Here is a 10,996-nt window from a genome sequence, read left to right as displayed (position 1 = left end):
TCCCCCTAGTATTTGTCTCTAAGAATGAGAGCATTTGCGTTTGTCAGAGTCAGTACCCTCTTCACTCGTGGATAAACATTACTGTATTTTGCTTCTGTTAGGTGGTGCTAGTGGTAAAGAACCCACCTGCCAGTGCAGGAGATGTAAGAGATGTGGATTTGATCCCTGGGTTGGGAAGATCCCCTGGAGGAGGGCATAGCAACCCACTCCAGTATTCTTGCCTGGAGAATCCCGTGGACATGAGGAGCCTGACGGGCTACAGTCCATAGGGTCACAAAGAGTTGGACACGACTGAAGCAACTTAGCACGCATGCAAACATACACATTTTTCTAGTCTACAGGTAGACTAGTACCATCTAACCTTTTTAAAAAATAGCCTTTCTTTAAAAAGAATATCAGTACAATTCAGTTGCTTAGTCGTGTCTGATTCTTTACGACCCCATGGACTGCAGCACGCCGGGCTTTCCTGTCCATCACTGACTTCTGGAGCTTGCTCAAACTCAGCCTATTGAGTTGATGATGCCATCCGACCATCTCATCCTCTGTGGTCCCCTTCTTCTCCTGCCTTCAATCTTTCCCAGCATCAGGGTTTTTCCAATGAGTCATCTCTTCACATCAGATGGCCAAAGTATTGGAGTTTCAGCTTCAGCATCAGTCCTTCCAATGAGTATTCAGGACTGATTTCCTTCAGGAAGGACTGGTTGGATCTCCTTGCACTCCAAGGGACTCTCAAGAGTCTTCTTCAAACACCACAGGTCAAAAGCATCAATTCTTCGGCACTCAGCTTTCTTTATAGTCCAACTTTTGCATCCATATATGACCACTGGAAAACCATAGCTTTGACTATACAGACCTTTGTTGGCAAAGTAATGTCTCTGCTTTTTAATATGCTATCTAAGTTGGTCATAGCTTTTCTTCCAAGGAGCAAGTATCTTTTAATTTCATGGCTGCAGTCACCATCTGCAGTGATTTTGGAGCCCAAGAAAATAAAGTCTGTCACTGTTTCCATTGTTTCCCCATCTATTTGCCATGAAATGATGGGACCGGATGCCATGATCTTAGTTTTTTGAATGTTGAGCTTTAAGCCAACTTTTTCACTCTCCTCTTTCATTTTCATCAAGAGGCTCTTTAGTTCCTCTTCACTTTCTGCCATAAGGCTGGTGTCATCTGCATATCTGAGGTTATTGATATTTCTCCTGGCAATCTTGATTCCAGCTTGTGCTTCATCTAGCCCGGCATTTCACATGATGTGCTCTGCACATAAGTTAAATAAGCAGGCAACAATATACAGCCTTGACGTACTCCTTTCCCAATTTAGAACCAGTCTGTTGTTCCATATCCAGTTCTAACTGTTGCTTCTTGACCTGCATGCAGATTTCTCAGGAGACAGATCAGGTGGTCTGGTATTCCCATCTCTTTCAGAATTTTCCACAGTTTGTTGTGACCTACACAGTCAAAGGCTTTGGTGTAGTCAATGAAGCAGAAGTAGATGTTTTTCTGGAATTCTCTTGCTTTTTCTATGATCCAACTGATATAAAAAGAATATAACAGTGGAATAGTTTACAATCACCTTCTAGACCTGCCTCTATAAGTTGAGGCTGTTATAATTCTGATCTTACTGGAATCAATGGCAAACTCTTACTAGTCCTAATTAGCTCAGTGGTTTTTGAAAGCATTGGGATGGACATTTCAAAACAGAAAGAGGTAAGTAAAGAAAAAGAAGTGTTTTTCTCTCGTTTCTTTTTTCCATGACAGTAGCAAGTAATAATCATATGTTATCCACATGTGGTGTTTTAGCCTTGTATCAGTGCGAGTTTCTTTATCTTTCAAATGTTGGAGCTGGGTATGCTCATCCCAAGATTGTGGATGGGGCAAATGGAGCCATGCCCAGTGACTTTATTTCATCTTGGGGCAGAAATGATGAGAACTGATGTTTTCTGCTTATGATTTACTCTTCTCGTTGGAAGATTTTCTCTCATAGGATCATTAAGATAGCAAGTCCCAACTTTGGAAGAGGAAGTTCTAGCTCAGGAATTTATACTTGTATCTGCAATTGCATGTCTAAATTATATTTGGAGTTGAAACAAGAGTCTGGCAGCACCTTGCCTTATTGACAAAAGCATCAGTTTTAGGTATCCCTTCTTTTCCCAGGTGAAGGAAAAATTGATGTACTGCCAGTGACTGGAAGCACCCATGCCTTTTAATCTCCAGATTAGCCAGTAATTTTCCAGGGCCTCAGGGTCTTTATGGAGGTCTGGATATCTCCCAGACTCTTCAGTCACCCATTTATACACATGTTCCTGATTCTTACTTGCATCCAAAATATGTTTAACTTTTCAGAACTAATTTTATTCCTCTTATATGGCAAAGATGGTTAGTCATCAAAGTTACAATGTGCTCCCCAATATTTCTCAGGCTTTTGTGAAAAGGGGGCCATCTGACAACTTCTAGTGAGTGAACTGGGTATGAAAAGGCCATGTGGGCCTTTTCACTTATGGGCCAAGGAAATGAAGAGTTGGCCTGTAACTGCCACATCCCTCTCTTTCCCAAGCATGGCAACCCTGGAATTCACAGATTATGATTGGCAGCATGGAGGAAACTTGGATACCTGTGTTACCACATGGAAGTGAGTTCTGGCCAACTTGCTCTGGACTTCACGTAAATGAGAAGTAAACTTACGTTGTGCTAAGCTTTTGAAATATTTATTACCACAGCACAGCCAATCCTATACTGACTAAACTTCATTTCCACCTTCTTATAAAAATATACATGGTACTGTCTGTGAATTGATCATAAATATATTTGAAGTATGGTGATCTCAGCCTCAGATATCTGAAGAATCAAAATAGGTTAGGTGGAAAAACCTTCTAGTTAAACTCCTTTAGGACTCAAAGTAAACAAGTAAACAAAAATGAACTGGCAAATACAAACCCAAGTTTTCAACTCAAATAATGTCTTCTTTCAAACTACCCAGGAGCTCTATGTAGTTTGTCCAGGCAGAACATTGCTTCCTTAGGGATATTAAGTTATTTATAAGATGGATCAGAGTTGGCTTGAAAGCAGTGTTGAGGAGTGTCTCTGATGGGGTAGGGATGGAGGGGGCTGTGGAAAATCATGCTTTTGCCAGAGCTTTCTGTATTCATGTCCCTTATCTTCTGTCTTTCATTCTTTAGGTACTGGGCTAGAATCGACTGTCTGATAGGCAGACAGTGCATAGGTTAGGAAACTGGTGACACACACACACACACACACACACACACACACACACACACACACACCCACCATCAAGAGTGGCCAGAAATTAGATGTTTCGAAAATAGAACAAACTAATAATCATAGAAAATCAGAAACTTGTTGGACTTCCTTACATTTATTCTTTTGACCTTTATTTCAGTTGACATTGGGAAAGAAAATGGAGTTTCCCTCATATCTTCCAGAGCTTAGAGTGTTAACGCTCTTTAGAAGAACACTGCTTAGGTATTTCTTCAGAATTATATCACATATCAGTCTTCTCAAATGGCTGCTAATAGGCATTAAATGCAAATTCAGCATTTTTTTCCATAATGGGAGTTATGTACAATTTATAAAGGTAGGGACGGGTGAGAAAGAGTTTGTGGCAAAGTTTGACTAGTTGATCTCCAAACTGTTTTCCTTTCTTTCTAGGGCATAAGCTTGACAGCATTTCCCAGATTTCCTTGGAGTTAGATGAAGTGTTGTAAGCCATCTCTGGGCCTGGCCCATCTAGTTTCCTTGTTATTTCCTGTGCTTTCTCTTTCCTGAGGGATGATCTAACACAGAGCTTCTAATGGGTGGCTTTAAGATCCCCAGGGATTAGCACCATTAGATGGAAGGAACTTGGGTCCTAGAATAAATGTGTGGAGCAGAGCCTGCCTGATGGACTGCATTAAACTATGATATGCCTTAGAAATAAACCTTTAAATTAATCTGAGACCGCTGAGATCTGAGAGTTGTTCACTGTGGTAGTTAGCCTACATGACTAATACAAACCTCTTGTATTAATACAATACAGACCAGTCACAGTTTATTCTTCCCTAAGAAATGTTCACTGTGTGCAGCCCTTTAGTTTCCCTAAACTCCTCTGCTAAAGTGCAAGGGTTGGAGGAGTTCCACACAGTGTTTCTACCTTTGTGAAGTATTTCCAGATGCATCCTTCCAAATCACCGTTGATTATTTCCTCTGTCCTGACAACATAGTAACAAAATTTACCTCTCTGATGTCACCTGTCACATAGTACTGAAATTTACTGTCAGTGGTGTAACTTGACAGCCTTAAGCTAAAGGGTGGATTTATTTCCGCTGAATGAGTGGGGAAGAAACTCTCCAAAGATGGGCACCATCAATTCCCATCCTCCCTAGACACACATGCTGCTCCACCCACCAAGGGTGGAGTTTATTTCCCTTCCCTGGTATCTGAACTGTGGCATTGTGACTTGCTTTGCCCAGTGGAATGTCAAGGATATGATTCTAGGAGTTCTGAGTCCCAGCCTTAAAAGGAATGGCAGCTTTAATATCCACCCTTTGGGAAACCAGCTGCCATTTGAGAAATTTGACTATTCTGAGATCCCCATGCTGTGAGCAAGCCCAAGGCAACCATGTGGAGAGCCAGCTAAGGCACCAAATGTGAGTAAAGGCTTTGTGACCCAGCTAACTCAGATCCTGCTGAATACAGCTGAGTGAGAGACTCCAGCCAAGGCCAGAAGAACCACCAGCTGAGCCCAGTCATCTCAGATTTGTGCAAAAATTGCTATTTTAAGCCACGAAGTTTGGAGTGGCCTGTTACACAGCGGCAGATAACTGGAACAGGAGGGGCTCTACATGTAAGGTTTTGACTGGTTAAGGAAAAATTTGTGAAGTCTCCCATTGGATTTTCATTATTAAGCCATGAAGGTGGAAACATAGCTTTCAAAGAGGTCTGAGAAAGGCTGTCATGGTCAGAGGCATACAGTGGCCACTTTCCCATACTTATACTTGAGCCTTGGCAAATATTTCAACAGAAGGTTTTTCAGTTCAGTTCAGTTGCTCAGTCATGTCCGACTCTTTGCAACCCCATGAATTGCAGCACGCCAGGCCTCCCTGTCCATCACCAACTCCTGGAGTTTACTCAAACTCATGTCCATCGAGTCAGTGATGCCATCCAGCCATCTCATCCTCTGTCGTCCCCTTCTCCTCCTACCCCCAATCCCTCCCAGCATCAGGGTCTTTTCCAATGAGTCAACTCTTTGCATATCAGGTGGCCAAAGTATTGGAGTTTCAGTTTCAGCATCAGTCCTTCCAATGAACACCCAGGACTGATCTCCTTTAGGATGGACTGGTTGGATCTCCTTGTAGTCCAAGGGACTCTCAAGAGTCTTCTCCAACACCACAGTTCAAAAGCATCAATTCTTCAGTTCTTAGCTTTTGTCACAGTCCAACTCTCACATTCATACATGACCACTGGAAAAATCATAGTCTTGACTAGATGGACCTTTGTTGGCAAAGTAATATCTCTGCTTTTTAATATGCTGTCTAGGATGGTCATAACTTTCCTTCCAAGGAGTAAGCGTCTTTTAATTTCATGGCTGCAATCACCATCTGCAGTGATTTTGGAGTCCCCAAAAATAAAGTCTGACACTGTTTTTAAATGAAAGTAATTATCATGTACCTCTCTCTTCCCTATCTTAGGCCATGAGCTTTTTCAGGGGTGATCATCATCTGGGCAGAGAACAGTGCTTCTGCAAGGTTGCAGGCTTCAAATGTTTATTGACTAAGTTAATGCTGGGCTTGGAGGGGGCCTTATACTTTCAGAGGATAAGAATGTGATGAGGATGAGCATTTGCCTTACCCCTCATGTCTCACCCAAAGGTCAAAGGAAGCGTCTAAGTGAAGAAAGCTTCAGTGCATCTAGATGGTTGCAGTAAATCAATAAATACTCCACTCTTTGTTGCAAAAAAGAATTCAGTTGCCACTCAGTAGGAGAAGAAAGAAGTTCCTTATCATTAGGCCAGAAAGCACTATATGAGGATAAAGATCAATCAAGTTGCATTTGAAACACTCTTTAATGCTCTCAGGGTCCGTTTCTAGAGTCATGATTTAGCACTCACTGTAGACAGGGCATTGACCTCTAGGGACAAATAACAGCAGAGATCGCCCTGAACTAGGAAAAGCAGATGTGAAATGGAGCACATCTGGGAAGAAATAAACCTGATGGAGATAAAATACGCTAGGGCTGTTGCTCACCTGTTTTCCCCTATGCTTGGGTATAGTTATCTTGACTTTAATAGCCAGGGAGAGCTTGTTTAATTTATATATGGATTTGTAACAAAGCAAGAGGGATTCTTTAACCTGGACTTTATGAAGATAATGAAAGGTTTACCTGAGATGAGATGAGCCATGCTATGGAAAGAGAGCTGTATCCATTTTAATACTGTTAAATAGAAATCTTCCACAAGCTCCAAAGAATGTCCTATAGAGTTGTGTGATTACTTCCAGCTACTATTCTGTTTGTATGTGCTGTGTGCTCAGTCGTGTCCCACTCTTTGCGACCCCATGATCTGTAGCCCGCCAGCCTCCTCTGTCCATGGAATTTTCAGGCAAAAATACTGGAGTGGGTTGCCCCAGGGATCAAACTCTCATCTCTTATGTCTCCTGCATTGGCAGGTGGATTCTTTACCACTGTGCCACCTGGGAAGCCCACTATTTTTTAGAGAGCTGATCAGAACTTCTACAAGGACCCAGGGTGCTGTACTCAGAATTCCCTTGCTTCCTTCCACCCATCCATCAGTCCATCTACCTACCTATCTGCCTACTCACCCGTGTGTTGCACCTCCCTAGTGTATCAGGCACTGTTCAGGGGGCTGGCACATTTTCAAGTAAAACAAAATATCTCTGTTATCTTGGTATTTATGATATGGATGTGCTTTTTAGAGTTTAGTTATTCAAACCTCGATCAGTTCAGGGGAACTTATAGTTGCATTTCTTGTTAGGAAAATATACTTGCCATCTTCGAAATCCACCAGTGGACTGTTTTTGTACCTGCAGGATTCTGCTTCAGGAAAAAAGAAACTGTCTCCTGATGCAGCTGGAAGAAGCCACCCGCCTCACATCCTATCTCCAGTCCCAGGTACAAAGGTGAGTAACTTGATTATCATCTTGTAATGATGTGGTCATAAGCTTCACAATGCCCTTTAGCTTCGTTTTCTCTCTCAGAACTTAAATCCTGAAGTGGTTGTAATCAGAGGATAGAAAAGTGGATATATGATATTTTTTAAGAGGAGCTGCTCATATCATGTATGATCCAGGATTCTGAGGAGAACCAAGTGTGACTTCAGAATAACGAATCTGAACTCAGATTTGCACAAGGCTTTTGTAACTCACAGCATCAGAAGTGTATATATTTATCTACATATATGCATAGGTACATTTTTATCTCTTTTAAGGATACGAATATTTTAAAAATAAGATTTGCATGCTTAAGCTCGTGAAGCCCTTTGGGAGCCCCCAGGCTTTTTTGCACTTAATTACAGATCGTTCATCTTGCACATGCATGTCTGTAGCCATGGTTATTTTGTGATATTTTTGAAATGTGCAGCAGCTTCCATTTCTTTGTGGAGTCCCTGTCCTCTGGCACAATAATGAGAAGCATAATAATCATTTGCAAACAAATAACTGTATCCTGTCCTTTGTGACTTTTCCTACCTTGTGATGACTTCTTTTATTTTAATCACAATTTTATCTCCTTCTGATCCTGACCCTTAAGCTCTGGTTTCTCTTGATCTGAGGAAGCTTTGAAGTTCATTTTAACCCAATTTCGCCTGAGGAAATATATTTCAGTACTAGAGGACTCAGTTATCTCCTGTGACTTGCCCCAGACCCCAAACCCTCTGGAGATCATCCTAGTTGTTTGCAAACACACACAGGGAATTTTAATGCCCAGTTAATTGGAAGGTTTTACCAACCTCTGCCCTTCTACATGCTCAGATAGCACAATGTTTACTATAGAAAAATTTTAAAAATTGTAGAACTAAAAAAATTGGTTGTAACTTGTCATGCTTTTGTGAAGAATCTTCATTTCTGTATGGGATCAAAAATGAATGAATGAATGCCTTTATTCAGTTTTGCATTCTGCCTTCCAAAAAGTTTGAAGCTGCCCATGAAAAATGGGAGCCATCTCTGAAACATTACTGTGAGCCGTGGGAAAGAACAAGGACTTGGCAATGAAGTAGACACTCACTCAGCACCAGTGTCATTCAAGTTGTTCACTCTCATTGAAGGTTTAATATATGCCTCCATATATCTGGAGAAAACTAATTTGAAAAGATGCATGCACCTCAGTGTTCACTGCAGCACTATTTACAATAGCCAAGACATGGAAGCAACCTAAATGTCCATCTACAGGTGAATAGGTAAAGAAGATGTATATACACATACATACATATACATATGGTATGTATGGTATATATATATATATATATAAAATAGAATATTACTCAGCCATGAGAAGAATGAAATAATGTCATTTGCAGCAACATGGATGGACCTAGAGATTATCATACTAAGTGAAGTAAGTCAGACAGAGAAAGACAAATATCATATGATATCACTTATATGTGGAATCTAAAAAAATGATACAAATGAACTTATTTACAAAACAGAAATAGACTCACAGACATAGAAAACAAACTTATGGTTACCAAAGAGGAAAGGGGGGGAGGGATAAATTAGGAGTTTGGGATTAACAGATACACACTACTATATATAAAATAGATAACTAGGACTTCCCTGGTAGTCCAGTGGTTAAGGCTCCATGCTTCCACTGCAGAGGGCATGGGTTCAATCCCTGGTTAGGGAATTGAGATCCTGCATGCTATGCAGCACAGCCAAAAAATTAAAAAAAAATAGAATAGGTAACCAATAAGGACCTACTGTATAGCACAGGGAATTATACTCAATATTTTATAATAACTTACAGGGAAAAAGACTGAAAAAGAATATATATATTTGTATAACTGAATCACTTTGCTGTACGCCTGAAACTAACACAACATTGTAAACCAACTATACTTCAGTTAAAACAAACATGCTTCTATATTCAGCGATGTAAGACATCCACAGTTTTTCTGGACTCTACATGTTGCGTAGTGAGACATGTCTGTAGGTGATAAAAAGGACAACAGCCTCCTTGGTTGATCTTGCAATCAAAAATATGCTCAGTGGAAACCGCCAAGAAGGAAGAACTTGCTTTCTTCCTTGGTAGGAGAATAATGAGTCATCATATCCTTGTGATACACAGAATTATCATTTCATAAATTCCGTGTAATAGGTTCTCACTTGCCAGGGACTAAATGCCCCATTCTTTTACTTATGGGAAATAACACCATTGAGTTCCTGGTATGGACAGCTGCCAAGTGATACATGTTAGCATCTGTTGGTTTCTGACCACGTCTAATGAGCATGTTCTGCTTATTGTGATGCTGCCTCTAAAATGGAAGAAATATTAACATCTTCTACCAGCAGCTGTGGAGGCTGATGTATTCCTCAAGGCAGGCACGAGCTTGGAATACATTATCTGTTTGGCACAATTTATTCATGATAAGCTGCAGGTTGCCTGACTGAGACTGCCTGACCTTCTCAATATAGAAAAGGTCATTCCAGCCTGACTCTCCCTGAACTGAGCTAGGCACAGCCATTCACCACTGAAAAGGTCTTTCTCTCTCTGGAGGCTGTGTCCCAGGTCACTGTTTGGGTCTCAGTTTCAGAGACGAAAATGTATAATGATGTTGAGTCCACTGGTCTCTCATCCATGGAGTTTGTTTTGACCCTTAGAGTACATGAAAATCTATCCTGTAAACCTATTTCCTCTTTTTTTTTTTTTTTTGGCCTATAGTTGCCATAAGAAATGAATCATCAAAAACTGACAAATGTGACATTAAAAAACTCAGACACATTTAAAAAATGAAAGAAATCTATGTACATGATTCTTAGGTCATCTTTGTTAAAAGTGATTTTCTCTGAGCGAATGTAATAATCGATAAGCTCATTTTTCAGAACTAGTCATTGTTCTTGGGCTGATGAATCTTTTGAGCTCACAAACCATGCAGGTATCTTTTCACTTCCTGCTTCCTTTATGTTATAGCCCCATACAAACATTGGACATGTTGGCTCCCTCACTCACCTGGTGGGGGAGTTTGTTTGCTAACTGTCTCTCAGACAAATGGAGATGTAGCAAGTTTTTGTCTAGAAGACTGAACAGGAGCTAAAAGGATGGGCTCTTGAGAGGAGATGGCCAGGGATGAACTGGCAGGAGACCCCGGTTTTAACACCAGTAATTGCTAACTTGGTGACTTTGGATAAGTCACTTAAAACAATTTTTCCTCCATAAAGCAAAAGGATTGGCTGTGTCTTTTGAGAGCTCATCACTTCTATGGTTCTGGTTTCTAGACGTGCACCTATGTGGGGTCACCCAGACTAGATAGTCAGCTTGTCTGAAACTTTGCAGGCATTGCTCATAGTTTCTGTCCGCAGATAACACGATTCCTTCATTCGGAACACTTGACTGATGAGAATGTGTTTCCCAAACACCAGTCATTTCCTACAAGGGTCAGATTTGTGCCACATCCCTGTCTTACCTGAATTTGTATTTATTAAATATTTTTATTTGACTCACATTTAAAAAATTCAAGTGTTCATAGTATTAATTTCTGCTGTTCAGCAAAGTTACTCAGTTATACATATCTATACACTCTTTAAAAAAAAAATATTTATTTTCATTTATTTGGCTGCACCGGGTCTTAGTTGTGGCACTCGGGATCTTTAGTTGTGGCATGTGGGATCTAGTTCCCCGACCAGGAATTGAACCCAGGCCCCCTGCATTGAGAGCACAGAGTCTTAGCCACTGGACCACCAGGGAAATCCCTATACATTCTTTTTCATATTCTTTTCCATTATGGTTTGTCACAGGATATTGAACATAGTTCCCCATGCTATATAGTAGGACCTTG

The 10,996-nt window shown here is 40.7% G+C and overlaps 1 non-coding gene across 1 annotated transcript; it reads right to left on the bottom strand.

The window, feature by feature from the left end:
* Positions 1-10,832: 10,832 nt before the first annotated feature.
* On the bottom strand, positions 10,833-10,905 carry TRNAE-CUC (transfer RNA glutamic acid (anticodon CUC)). The gene has a single exon. It is a non-coding gene; the product is annotated as a tRNA-Glu (tRNA).
* Between the last annotated feature and the right edge of the window lie 91 nt (positions 10,906-10,996).

The sequence above is a fragment of the Odocoileus virginianus genome, unplaced genomic scaffold, assembly GCF_023699985.2.
Source record: "Odocoileus virginianus isolate 20LAN1187 ecotype Illinois unplaced genomic scaffold, Ovbor_1.2 Unplaced_Contig_16, whole genome shotgun sequence".
NCBI lineage: Eukaryota > Metazoa > Chordata > Mammalia > Artiodactyla > Cervidae > Odocoileus > Odocoileus virginianus.
The sequence above is the reverse complement of the archived record's forward strand: the minus strand, read 5'-3'. Positions and strand labels throughout refer to the sequence as shown.